Below are 15,541 nucleotides of genomic sequence, written 5' to 3'. Positions count from 1 at the left end.
AATTGCAATTTCTACAATGAAAATAACTTAATAGATTATCAACAACAAATTGTTTTCCTAATTGGTCCAACTAATCATTGTTAAGTTTTATTAATTTTTTGGTTACATTTTTCGCTGTTTTGGATTGTAGGGCAAAAAAAAAAAAAAAAAAAAAGGATTTGAGAAAGTTTGTTTAAAACTAAAGGATAATTTCCAGATTTTATATTTTTTTAATGATCCACAAAATATTATAAATAAATTTTATTAAAAAAATGAATGTTTTCTTTTACTTACCTTTTGAATTTTAGAGAAAAACTGTATTGTTTTCATTTGGTACAGCAAAATTTATATTTATGATTTATAATTATTCATATATTACATTTATGATTGTTCCTATAATAAATAAAAATATGCTTATGAAATGCATTATTCTTTATTAAATTAGTTCAAATTGTAAAAATATTTTAATGAGACTACCCTAAAAAAATTATCACGCGCAAAGCGAAAATTCACAACTAGTTGCTAATAATGACAGCCACAACAACAAATCATCAATTGAATTATATGGGTCCAAGTATTGAAATACAACACTTTTCTGAATTCATATTTGGTCATTTCTCACATACAAAAGTTCTTATCAATTTGGTTACCAAATAAGGGTAACAACTTGTTAAACACAATTCCAAAAAACAAGAGAAGAAGGGACGGGGTGCTAAATAAGGTTATACACTATATCACCCATAGACTCATTAGTTCCTGAGGGTAAACATCTTAGAAATCCGTTTCTATTATTGAACTAATGATTTAAAAATGGTTAGAACTTAAGGTAGTTGATTTTTTTATACATTAGTAATTGGTTAATTATATTGGAGTGTTCTTGAGGAATTGCAAGAGTTTTTGAGTGGGCATTATAGGAGTAAATGATTCGAGGACACTCTAAGGCTAAGGACCTTGTCCGAGGACATGTGAGAGATCGCGCCCCTGGCCCGTTTTATAGAGTATTGGGCCAAGCTCATGTGAATGGGTAGAGTCGTGTTATTGCCTCTCAAAATGGAGGTTCGACTAGTTATATTTTCCCTTTTAAATTAAGGGTTTTACAATGGAGTCGTCACTTATTTAATTATTGGGATAAATAAGAAAACCAAAATTGAAAAATTCTTCATTTTATTAATTTTCAATTGAATTTACATTGATCATAGGAAAATTACATGGCTTTGGTCCTAGATACAATCTAAGATAAAGTACATAGCTTTGTTTCCTAGTTACAATCTAAAAATTGAAAATTACAAGGATAAACATTGGTCTATCAACCCTTGATCTAAGTTCGGAGGCTATGTTACAAGGTGGGAATGTGTTAGACACCCACCTTACCCGGTGAAACCGGTTTTCTAGACTATGGTAGTCAACATTCATATCACATCATCCAATATATTATCAATCAATTTGCATGTTGAATTTAAAGTGTGTGCATGTGATAAACCCTAATTCAATTTATTAAGCATTTCATTTGGATTGAAAAATAAATTCTAGTGAATGTGTGTGGATGGTGATATTCTAGATTCAAAAATTGAAAAGAATTATTAAACAAACATATTTTTCATGTTTTTGATGTGGATTTAAGATCGAAACTAGTGTTATGCATGAACATGTGATGAACAACCAAGAACATGTGAAGAACATATAAGAACAATTAAGAACATTCAAACATATTCAAAAGAATTTAAATGATTATTATCATGCTTTAATTTTAAACTCTCATCATGGCAACACAAAAAAACAATTAAGGAAAGGGATTATACCTTCATACAAGATCCATATGGTGGATGAGGAGACTCTTGAGGGAGGTCCTAAGGGTGGAAAAAAAGAAGAGTTAGGAGAGGAAGAGTGAGTCTCACTCAATACCTTGAGTCTCAAGAAGATCAAGATATGACAAGACTACTCAACTTTCTAGAACTCAAGAGAGGAGAAGAGAGGGAGGTTTTAGTCTATCTTGGAATGAAGGAGGGGGGGTTTATATAGTAGTGGTGAAGGAAATGTGAATGGAATGTCATTAATGAGGGTTGACAAAGAATTATGAACCTAAACCTCATTTTAGCATTGGGGGAAATTTGGAACATTAAATGTAGAGATTGGTGGGAGTGAGGAGCAAGCCAAAATTCGGTTTTCCCGTAGCTGCTGTAACAACCTGTAAAGCCGACTTTGAAAAATCATATCTGACTCAATTCTGACTGGAATTGTCTCGTTCTTGTGCTCAAATTGAAGTACCGGATGTCTAGTTTTTTGGAAAATTAACCTCATTCACAGATTCAAAATATTCTGAGAGATATTGATGAAATAGTGAGCAGAAGTCATTTGTTTAAAAATGGTTTCAGCACAATTAACTTTAATAGGTCCCACATTAACTCCCAATTAACATTAAATGGCTCCAATCACTGCCATTTTAGACTTAATTGGTTCCAAATTTACTCTAATTAAAAGATAATTACACAAATTACTCATTGAATAATTAATGTTTAACTATTTAATTAATTAGGTGTGTGCAACCTTACCATAAAATGTAGTCCTAACCAATCAAATTATGACACATCATTATTCTCAAATTGATTATAATTATAACTAATTGGAATCAATTGTTCATAATCACATATAGTCGGACTCAATTTGTGATAGTGCACCTCGGCCATTAAAACTTGATTTGATGATAACTTTCAATCTGATGGTCTGATTAGGGCTTATGACCAGTCGATTTGATCATTACAACATCAAGATCATTTTGGTGAAATGAGATTAGAGATCTTATGACCAGAATCTAGATGCATATTTCCAAAGAAAAATTACCCTTTTACCCTTCATGTGAGGTTAAATGCGGGTTGCAAAATGAGGTGTCAACAGGACGATCAAAGACCTACACATATGTTAACTGAAGTTTGACACGTGGACCAAGACCGAGGAGGGAAGACTTCAAGATCACTTAGAATCGAACTAAAATTGGGAATAAGAGGTCAAAGGAAAGAAGGCTACTTGGTCCGTTGATCGAGGATCCCGAGGAGCAAATTCACCTTGGAAGTACTTTATGTAACTACCTGCATTGGAAAGTAAAGCTCTAGGGAAGACAACAATGTCATGCAAGCAACAAAAGGGGGAAATATCTGGAAAGGTGACTACCACTTCCATATTTAATGCATTGCACCAACTAAACTGGCCGCATTTATGAGGAAAAGACACCTAAACAGTAACTTTACAACTCACAGCTCTCTCTACAACCTCCAAAAAGGTCCTAATAGGACAAGCATCCAAATTGTTCCCTTGAGACATACAAATGGGGGGCTAAAATGCAATGGAAGGAGGTTATATAAGGAAAAGAATCCCTCAGAAAAAGGGGATGAACATTCTACAAGAAAAGAGAGAGAGAGAGAGAGAGAGAGAGAGAGAGAGAGAGAGAGAGAGAGAGAGAGAGTAAAGGATCATATTGTAAGAACATCACCCTTGCCTATTAATAAGAAGCCCATCCTCAGACTTGCCCGAGGAAGAATTTATACTAAATTGTTGGTCCTTTCATTCATATTGATCACTTTAGTTCTATTGGTTCTAAGTTTGTAATTTCCTTAGCATTGCAATTGACTCAGAAGCCCACTCTCTTACAAATTCATTGTATTGGGCTTGACTTGGCTTGAAGGACTAGGAGCCACTATTTTAAGTAGGCCTGGACTTTTCCTTTTGAGTCCTTACAGGCATCATTTATTTATTGTATATTTCTTTGTCTTTCCTCACAAGTTCTATTTAACTATTTTGGCTAGTTGATTTAAAGAAAACAATTAGAATTTCTTCCATATTAAAATATTATAAATTCATTTGATTCAATTGATTATTTTGAAAGTTTCTATTCTCTTTAAACTTGGATTAAGTACGTGTAAATTTTGCAAAAGTAACTAGATATTTGAATGAGATAATTTTTCAAACTATGATTTTTGGATATGGACTAAAATTGAATTTGATACATTCTACAACTTTTTTTTTCAAAGAGAGTTTTAACCTATGTCATTTGCTTATGATGATAAAGAATCATCAAATCAAGGCACCAATCGGTTTTTGGTGCAGGTGAGGATTGAATTCCAGATCTCTTATTCAACCATAAAAAACTTTACCAGTTGAGCTAACTAGAACCCACAATACATTCTAGAACTTGATTGTACAATTTGATTATGCTTTGAACCCGATTGATTGAGGTATACACTGGGAGTGATACTCAGATACTCCCAGAGCACGAAGAATGGTGCTTCCTCTTCTCACATTAATATTGGGGTCCACCATGAATATGAGAGAAGTGAGCATCATTTATCCATACTCCGAAAATACCTAAGAATTTTCCATACACTAGGGCATAAAGCAGTTTCTAGGGTATATCATGGGCCGACATGTAATTGTGCTTTGGACCCGGTTAATTGAGGTATACATTGGTGCGTAAAGTAGTTTGTGGGTATAACATGGGCCAATATGTAATTTGGGCCTAGTTAGGCGTAGTTTAGAGCTGACATGTAATTGTGCTTTGGACCCAGTTAATTGAGGTATACATTGGTGCATAAAGTAGTTTCTAGGGTATATCATGGGCCAACATGGAATTTGGGCCTAGTCAGGCGTAGTTTGAAAAATTCTACCCGGAGACTTGAACCTCAGTACTTGCATTCCACACTCCACCCTTCAAGTACTTATACTTATGGAGTGATCATCACACCAATGGTATGCATTGGCGCACTAATAAAGACTCTTTGACATCATTTGATTGAGACCAACATTCAAAGTTTGAGACTTTGAACCTTGTTACACTATCAATTAATTCTTGTCTTAGTCTAATAATAAATAATAGCCATTATTGTACAGATGCCATATATTAAAATTCACAATTATCAAAAAAAGCTTAAGATTTCCGAAACTACTTATGAAAAATAGAATTCCCTAAGAGACGAGGAAAGCCTTTTTTTTTTTATAGACACAAGTCTAGTCGAGGTCAACATCCAATTGTCCTGATGTGACTGAGAATTTCTACAAGACCACGAAAGATAATAGACCCATCATGTGCCTTGGTCGGTGGGTTGGGTTGAGATCAACATCGAGTTCAAACGATCATTTAATTCATTCATTTTCTCAGCTATGTGCCAGTATCATGAAAGAGAGTAAACTACTTATATAGACTGAAATGTGCATTCCTCAGGAGCGTGGAGCCCACAGATTATAGAGCTGCCCATAAAATAATGTGTTCTCATCTGCAGCTTTAAACAAATCCCAGGCGTGGGAATTTCCTAAACGGGATGGTTATTACACACACTGGGCGAACTGTGAAACACATACAGAGTATACTATATATTTCAATAACTGAAATCGTAAGTTAAACCCACTATTTTAGATTATGAATACACACAATGTATGTAATAGATTTTGCCCTTTCCTAAATGACAATGAAATTTAACAGACCCGACTTTTTTGGCTATGCTTGCTAGTTACCAGAGTTTTTAATGTAGTACTATACATGATACATTTTTGTATAGTATGTATGGTATCGAGTGAAAAAAAAATCATATTGTAGATATGTATTGATCATATTCATAAATTATATGATACACATTTGTGTATCATATGAATTACATTGTATTATAAAAAATTGTACATGTTGAACAATATATAAACATATGAATTTAGATTGGGATTTTTTTTGTTAATATTTTTTTTTATTTGAATCCAATAAAATTGTTAGAATCTTTTTACTGCAAAATTATTGGGATACTCAATTGAGTCTCATAAAAAAAAAAAATTCAATGAGTTTTTCCCCTTTCTCTTCTCCTATGAAATTTGGATCATACACTTGACACTTCACTTTCACATTTACAATTTTTTTTTTTGGGGTAAACGATTTACAAATTTCTTTTCCATACTACAAACATGTATTAAATGTCAATTTTATTTTTATTATTATCATTGATAATTCGATAGTTACAATGAGAGAAGTGAGATTTGAAACCTGGATATCTCGCTTAAAAACATTAGGAGGTGTCAACTAGTTGAATTATAAGGCTCTTGACTTTTATTTTTGTTATTATTGTCATAAGTTTAAGAAAATAAAATGCCAAGAAAAAATATAAAGAAAACGTTATTGAAATAGAAGAATAAGAAAAGATAGGTAAATGTTAATGATTATGAAGAGAATGTGAATGAGGAAATAATTTTGCAAAATGATGAATATGATGAACATTGACTTAGATGAAGTTCATTAGACAGAATAATGAATATGATGAGAATAAGAAATTATTTTTTCAGCTTATATGTTATGTATTATTACTTTTGACTTTAATCAATTTGAATATGGATCTTATAAACATATTTTAATTTGATTAATGTCAAATGGTGTTAGATATATAATATTAAATTAGTCCCTTTTTTTTATAGCTAAGATTAAATTAGTTATTAGTTGAATATGTTCCGAATTTATAATGAATATATATATATATATATATATATATATATATAATTATAATTATATATATACCTTTTATATTTGTTATCAAGACTCTTTTTTGATATAAATTTGATTTAAGTGTTTATATATTTTATAATTCACGATATGATATAATACAATATGATATAATAAAAAATAAAAAATCGATTCAATTATGATTCAGATTTTGGCAACTATGTTAATTACTGTTATCATTCCACAAGCCATCATGATTTTTAAGTCTTCTAACCCTAAGAAAACGTCTTCTAAGTTCTACCGTAAGAAAACCTAACCATGAAAGTAGAAAGACCCAACTATTTTTAAACAGGCTGAGCACTAACATTCCTTGTATCATCATGACTTTTGAAGTCTTTCAACCATAGAAGATTGAAGACGTAACTTTAAACCAAAACAGCGCCGGGTATTTTTATCCCCTAAAAAAAATATTTTTTTTAGAACAAAAAACTTTTTTCCCTTTATATTTAAGGTATCTATATTTGACCATAGTATAGTCTAATTTGATTAAATTTAATTTTATGGTTGCTTATAGTGATATTGTTACATTTAATTTCTATAAATATTATGGACTTATAATTTTTCAAAAGAATAGAAGAAACTCAGAAAAAAAAAAGAAAAAAAAAAAAAGACATAAGTTGCACAATTGATCAATTAGTTTGTTAATATTATGAGTGCTAAAAAGAATTACTTCTATAAAAAAAAAATCTAACAACAATCTTGTGCTATACATAAATATATATAATTTATATATATACACATTTATATATAAAATTAAGACTTACTTTGAATTTAATATTTATTTTTTAAAACTAATGCACCAAGACATGCATGTAAGTATGCCGTAATTTGAGTTTTGTTTTTTTTTTTTAATTGCAAATCAAATATAATAGTTTTATCTCTGTCCCCAAGAAAAATTCATGGCTATGCCCTTTGAGCATAAGTCTCCTATGGACTCTAGGATTCAATTCATGCTTTATTGCATGACTAGAATTTTTTTTCTCTCATCTTTGAGTTACGTCTTTCAGAGTTTAAAGACTTAGAAGTCAAGATGACTTGTGGATGTTCAGTCTCACATCATGAGGACGATTGTTATGAAGTTATTGGTTTTTGCTATACTTGACTCAGTCCAATTTTATGGTTGGCATTGAAGGTGAGATAAGATTGTTATATATATATATATATATATCCCACTTCAATTAATTAATATATATTTTTTTATACAAGATAGAATTTCTACTCTAGCCTAATCTAAGTGTATATGTGTGTGAAGCTCTCTCCTAGAGACTTGAACCCCGGCCCTTGCCTCCCACACCCCACAAGCACTTATACTTGTGGAGTGACCAACGCATCAAGGGTGTGCGGTGGTAATTATTAATATAATGATAACTATAATTTTTGGTTGCTGCATTTAAAGTCTTTTTGTTTTTTGTTTTGTCACTCAGTCAACTTTCTCATTTTTTTATTCTTGAAAATGCCTATAGAAAAGAAAAGAATAGGGATGATTTATCTTCTGTAGACTCTAGAGTTCAATTCCTATGGTATTGCGTGGCTAGAACGATGTCTCTCATCTTCTTGAAGTTAGGCCTTCTATATGTGTTAATTAGATGACTTAAAGGTCAAGATACCTTGTGGAATGTTAGCAATAAGCACTAAGCACACTTCCAAAAGTTGGTCTATCAACTAACTTTCATGTGTTATCTTTTTGGAAATTCCTATACCAGTGAAGATGATGAATCTTTTAAGCACACTTTTGTAACTAACAAGATGATGAATCTTATGGGATTGAAATCCGGGCTATTGCACAGTGTAGTTCCCTTTTGAGGGATGAGGTTTAAAAGTTAAAACTTTAAAATGTTAACTCTTAATTTCAGTACTTCAATTTTTAATCTTTTACTTTTTCACATTTTTAATTTCTCTCTCACACATGAAGGAGTAATTTCATGATATAATAACTCTAACTATTGAATTGGATCCAAATTCGATCTTATGGTATATATCCCAAGGCTGGCCCAAGGGTAGGCCCTAGGCCACTTAGGCTAAGACTAAGGAACCGACTGCATTGTCTCACCCCTTCATAAAAAAGGCCACACCCCAATTATAAAAAAATTCAAATTTTTATGATAATAATTGTTTTATAAGGGTCTTGTTAACTGGTGCCTTTAGGGTATTTGTTGATAAACTATTTTAGAAAAGTTTTAAGACAATTTTATGAGAGATGTGAAAAGTTGTCAATATAATCAATTGCATTTTTTCATTTCCCATAAAAGTTTTTAAAAAATATTTCATAAACTAATGTTCTTAGGCCATTTATTAACTTTTTCCTTTTTTTTAATAGTTGTGCACTATGTTTCATTTTTTCTCATAAATGATGCTTGGTTTACTACAAATTTTACTACATAAGACATACAAACTACTGTGTCACAAAATCACAAAAAATTAATTCAATCGTTCATTAGATCTACCAACTTACAAACTTGATATAGATGTTGATACAAACTTACAAAGCTCTATTCTAAAAGTTGATGGATCTATCAACTTTTTCTGCCCCACTTGGTTGGAGGAATAGAAAATGTATGTTGATACTTGATACAAACTTACAAAGCACTATTGGAGAAATTGGATCTATCAACTTAATATGTTGCTTAGTTGAAGGAATAGAAAATAGAGAGGGTGAAAAAGTGGGAGGATAGATGATATTTTATACTTTTCCTTCATTTTCTCTTCCCTTTCTTCACTCTACTTTTCTCTCCCAAACCAATCCAACCTAAAAAATTCTCATATTGACAATTATTAAAGACTGTACACTGTAGTTGAGAAGATTTAAACAACAAATGTTGACTTCAACCAAACAGAGCTGCTAAAGTGGGTCTTATTAATGTTCCTCTTCTTTTAAAAAATTCTCGCACAAATTGGATGTTGGTGTCAACCAAACCCAACTATAACATCCACTGATCCGCATATTAGAGTTGGGCCTCCCAACTTTCTTTGAATTCCCACACCCTGTGCAGAGAAATTTACATACAACTTTCTTTGAATTCCCACACCCTTTGTGGAATTAAGGCGGGCTGAATTCTCACACCATGTGCGGCGGCTTTATATGAACTCTGAATCCCTCGCTTGGAAAAAAAAAAAAAAAAAACTTTTCAATCCTTAACTCCTTTAAAATAAAAAAAATAAATAAACAACCCCAAAAGAAAGACAATAAAAATTAAAAATTCTATGGACTAACAAAATCTAATAACATTTTTACAACACCCTCTTTTCTCTCTCTCTCTCTCTCTCTCTCTCTCTCTCTCTCTCTCTATATATATATATATATTTATTTATTTATAGCCAAAACTTAGAGAAAATCCAATTTGAATTTAATTGAATTCTCAATTTTGTGTCACGTGTCTCATTTAATTTTTAATTTTGTGTCCAGTGAATTATTTAGTGTCAAAATCGAAGAGTTCAAATCTAATTAGATTCTAAATTGAATTTCAATTGGAGTCCAATTTTCCGCCGCGTGTCCATTTATTTTTTTTAATTTTTGTGGCAAGTGAATTATTATATGAAAAAATCAAAGAGTCTAAATCCAATTAAATTCTAAATCTTTTATTATATTTGTGTATGTGTATGTGTGTGTGTGTAAAATGAGAAACCATTGCAAATTTTAAAAAATGTATGGTTTAAAAGAATATGTAAGCTAATATTATATATAATTTGAATCTCTTCTAAAAAAAAATGTATGATTGTGATTGTTTTTAATTGAACTCGTACATATGCACAGGGTTACACACTAATTTTTTATTTTGGTGGGTCCCAATCTAAGAATTTATTATTTTACTTTAACTTTTGTGGGACAAACACATAAACTATTATGACAATTTGTTGTGTTCTTATCACAACTCTAAAATTAGCCAAATACCAATAAAAATAGTCCAAACAACAACAAGATTAGCTCAAACAACAACATGAACAATTTATTCAATCAAAAGCCCATTTTAAAAAAATGAACCCCTAATCATTCATATTTGTAACTCATTCATCCTATTCTATAAATATAATCATAAATTTCCTTTCTTAAAAGTTACCACTATGCTCTCCTCAGCGGCACGGCTTGTAGTTGCAGCCAATGGCGAAGTCAAGAATTTTTTCCAAGGGGGGCCAAGCTTTGAGGAAAGATCAACGAATACTTCATCTCATTGATTAATAAAATATAATCGTATTAGTCGTCATAATCTAGAATCGTGTTTTAAGGAAGTAATTTAGGATCCAGTATAAACAATAAAGTGTAAATTACTATTTAGATTAAAGAGATTAAACTAAGCAATTAAGCAGTTGTTTTTCTTTATCTAATATATATATATATATAAGATTCACAGACGAGAAGATGCATATGTTCACTCAATCAACAAGGCTGGTATCTTCTTAAAAAAAAAAACAAGGGTAGTATATTTATAAAAATATACACAAATACGAAAAAAAATTAGACAGCCACAAGTTAATATTTTTCAGCAAAACATAGAAAGACAGCCACAAGTTAGCAAGGTTAAAAAGTTCAATGAACTAAAGTTGTACAACACACAAGTTAAACTAGCAAAAGTCCAAACTATATTTTTTTTGCTAAACACGTACAAACTGCAGTTCATTCTTTTAATATTTATAATTTTTTGTATTTTACCGCTTCTTTTAGAGGCTCTTAAGGAAAATTTTTAAAAGCCAGGGGGCCATGCCCCCCCCCTCCCCCCCCAGCTTCGCCAATGGTTGCAGCAGCTATCATCAGTTGTTCTCTCTCTCTCTCTCTTCATTTTTCTCTTCTCTATCATCATTCAGATTCTCTCTCACTTTATTTCTCTCATCTCAACATAATCTGTTCTCATTTTATCTCTCATCGGTCCTTTTTTTGCATTTTAATTTTGTTAGTAGAAGAAATTGTAAAACTTCATCTATATGCATTTTTTTGTGATGCTGATATATTCAAATTCTCTTTTTATTATATTTTGTGTAATTTAAGTTTCTTAATTAATAAGTATCCAAGGAAAAATTCCTATAACCACCACAGAGTTGTCAAAGGCATAGTTGAGAAGATAATTCAAACTTTGAAGGTTGATATGGATTTATTTGTTTTTTTTTAGGAAAAATTTCTTCGGCTGCCACAGAGTTGTCAAATGCTATAGCGGAGAAGATTATTCCGATTTTGGAGGTTGATGGATAATTCAAAGTTAGAAGGTTGATATGGATTTAAAAAGTTCCTAAAAATTAACGCTCCGTTTGTTTTGTTGTAAAACGTTTTTAGTAAAATATTTTCAAGTGTTTGGTGTGACATGTAAAATTTTTCAAGAATAAATTACCAAAATCAGTGGCTTAGTCATTCAAGCCTCCAGTGTTGGAGGTCTAGCCGATGGACTGTCAACACCGGTTGCCAAGCCAACTAGACTGACCACCCAATTACTAGATGGGGGGAGAGCCAGTGTGTGTGTGTGTGTTTTAATGCATTACTAATTTTTTAAGGCTAAAACATTTTTTACAAATTATTTTATAGTCAATGGATAACATTTAAGGTTTAACCAAATTTTACAATGAAAAAAAAAACACGTCAAAGTGTTGAAAATATTTTATGTAAAACATTTTACAACGAAAAAAAAAAAAGGAGATTAAAGTCTTTGTTTTTGCCACTCAGTTAGCTGACTTGACTCAACTACTCGTGCTCTTAGATGCCTACAAAAAAAAGAAAAAAGAATTTGGCTAGAGTTCAATTCAACTCAATATTTTTGTGTTCTTGTTGAGGAATGTTAAATACGCAAATGTCCAAAAGTTGGGTTCATTTCAAGTTGCTTAACAAAAATATAACTAATGTCTAAACTCACCCAAAATTCTTTGCATAAAAACTAATTAACAAAAAATTTAATATATTTTTTAAGTTAATGCTCCAAGATATGTATGTGATTATGCTGTACTTTGATTTTTTTTTTTTTTTAATTGCACATCAAATGTGCGTTTGGATGAGCTAAATTTTTCAGTTTATCTCCACTTTTAGCTTATTTTTGCTAATACTCATAGGTCCCACTGCACTATACAGCTAACTTTTACTTTTATCTACGGTACTTTCAGCAAAAAATTTTCAGTTTCAACTAAATAAGCTGAAAGTTCAAATAGCGTATAAAACACCAATGAACGTTTAGACCCCCAATTTCAAATTAGCCAACACAAGCTTATACTCAAACAATAGATGTGCAGAATGATAAGTACAAGCAATACCCAAATAAATAATCAACTCTAAACCATAATTAATCACAACATAGCAGCAATTAAAAGGTAAGAGTAAGGGTTAGAGAGATGGAAATACAAAGATAACACCGGCACGTGTTATCTAAGAAGAAACCGAAGAACTCGGCGAAAAACCTCTCCGCCGCCCTCCAAGCGGTAAATGATCTACTAGAAAATTAATTGGGATACATGAATAGTAATAGACCCTTCAAGCTTAATCTACCCGATGCACCTAAGCCCTCCAAATTTCTTGCTCCAATAGGCTTAAGTCTAATCTTGTTTTCTTTAGCTTACCGGATCCCGCAATAAGCCCATATTGCATCCGCCATCCTTTGTATCTTCCAATGCTTCCCAAAGCTCCAAAAACACTCTCAACACTTTGAATGGGTGTGGGTAGTGTTTGTAATTACCAGGCCAGACTATACTTTTTGTTCAATAGTGCTCCAGCTGTCGTGACCCTTTGTCGCGAGATCCAATCACGAGACTTTCTTGAATGCACACAACTTGAGTTTCTTCACACTCTCTCACACACAACCCTTACATTATTCCCACCTAAATACAGGGTTTATACATGCTGAATTACAAGCAAATTTGGCACGGAATAAAGCCAACATATGGTTGATTAAATTCAACCTTACATAGGCTGTTTCCAAACGAACACCTAATATAATAGTTTTATCTCAGGCCTTGAGAAAAAAATTTTGGCTATGCCCTTAAGCATAAGTTTCCTATGGGCTTTAGGATTCAATTCATAATTTATTGCATGGGTGCATGCCCTGGTCTTGGTAGCATGTCCATGGGGGGCTGCCTTGGCCTTGGATGCTTGCCCATGAAGGCCGCCTTAGCCTTGGCAGCATCCCTTGGCCTTGGTTGCTTGTTATGAGAGGCTGCCTTGGCCTTGGCAGCATACCCATGGGAACTACCTTGGCCTTGGCAGCATGCCCATGGGGACTGTCTTAGCCTTGGCTGCTTGTTCAGGCCTTAGCAGTATGCCCATGAGGGGCTGCGTGCCTTGGCCTTGGTAGTGTGCCCATGGGGGTTGCCTTGGCCTTGGTTGCTGCTCGCCCAAAAATTTGGAGTGATTTCCTAAAAATGAGGGTTTTTCTTTTGGAAAAAGAGGTTATTTTCCCTAAGGAGGCAAGCATTGGGCATGCCAAGGTGCCTAGGGGCATGCTCGCATGCACGCCACGCCGCATTGCCCCACATCGTTGCACTTCGGCAAAATTGGCTCGTGCCTTTTTCCATTTTTGTGTTCCTAAATTCATTCCATGATTTAGGAAAAACAAAACAAGTTTTGAGAAAAATAGTTTTGGGAAAAATTAGGAGGTGGAGAAAAAAAAAAACACAAACCAAACTTAAAAAAATAATAATAATAAGGATACACATGAATACAAATGTTCTCTCTTTCAATATATGCAAACTTGACACTATGTGACCCATGAATAGATGCATGCAAACACTAAAGGCACAATCAATTAAGACTATACAATATAGATCTCAATGTTATAAAAATTTAACATGCAATGTGTTTTCATGTGTCAATGTGTTTTGTAAACTCAAATCAACCTCAAAAGTAGAGAAAAATCATGAACACAAACATAAGTTTATTTTTCACTTTTCTCTCTATGCACATATTTTTAAAAGAGATTCTATTTGCAATTGTACAATTTTTATCCATCATATCTCTCAGAAAAATCTCAAATTTTCAGCAATTCACACATCAAGAAAAATAGCATATACTGAAATGTACAGAACTCAAAAATTAATTAATCTATTTTTAAATCAAGTTGAGTACCAAGTTTAGCAATGTGTATGTGTGTTGTGTGTGAAACCAATCTATGAGGAATATGACTGCAAAAATACAAGATAGATAAAGGAAACAATGCAATGCATGTCCTAATCTATATGTGCAATGCATGTGAATCCAATCACAAATGCTGCATAACAAGACTAATAGGTAAGGGAGAATAAGAATTATTCAAATTCACACATTGATTGATCGAGAGGAGTGGAAGAAAATTCTTTGGAAATTTCGATCAATCAGGCATAGATCCAGAGAGACAGAGAGTTTTGCTTTAAAACCTGAACATTTTCAATCAGTTGAGAACATTTTCAATCGATCGAACAATGTAAATTTCAAAAATTTTAAAAACTGGATTTTTATGCAGAAAAAAAAGCTTGAAAGCAGTTTTTATGAGATGCAATGCATATGGACAAGATCTAGTAAGTTTTAAAAAATAATGCCACTCAAATTCTCATATTGAAACCAATCAAAAAGTTAAAACCACAAAATTTAAACTTCTAAACACATTTTTCTTCAAATTCACACCCCAAAAAAAAAAAAAAGCATTTACACGTAAGATTTTATGCAATCAAAGATGGCTAGATTGGACAACACACACAGTCTCATGTATTTGATTTAGCAAAGATTTGCATGTAGTGTGTGTAATTAGTAAGTGTACAAAGCACAAAATAAGTGAGATGTAGATAGAATCCAAGGAAATTTTCTACATTATCAATCACGTTGGTTTGAAGGTGACCATCACCTAAAGAGGTACATCCTATAACTCCCACATCTCTCATTGTAGAGTTATAATCTATTGACTAGTGCTTTCATGAAGTTTTTATGCTTAAAAGCTTAATGCATAGTCATAAACAAGGGCACATATATTTTTCTTTTGATTTCAAGCCCATTATTGTACACTTTTTTTTATATAAAATTCATCACCTTTGTTCAATTATTTTTTTTGCATGAGATTTCTCTTGAATTCATTTTTTTTATTAATGAGAAACATACAGAATACTCTA

The sequence above is a fragment of the Castanea sativa genome, chromosome 6, assembly GCF_040712315.1.
Source record: "Castanea sativa cultivar Marrone di Chiusa Pesio chromosome 6, ASM4071231v1".
Classification (NCBI taxonomy): domain Eukaryota; kingdom Viridiplantae; phylum Streptophyta; class Magnoliopsida; order Fagales; family Fagaceae; genus Castanea; species Castanea sativa.
Note: the sequence above shows the minus strand (reverse complement) of the source record.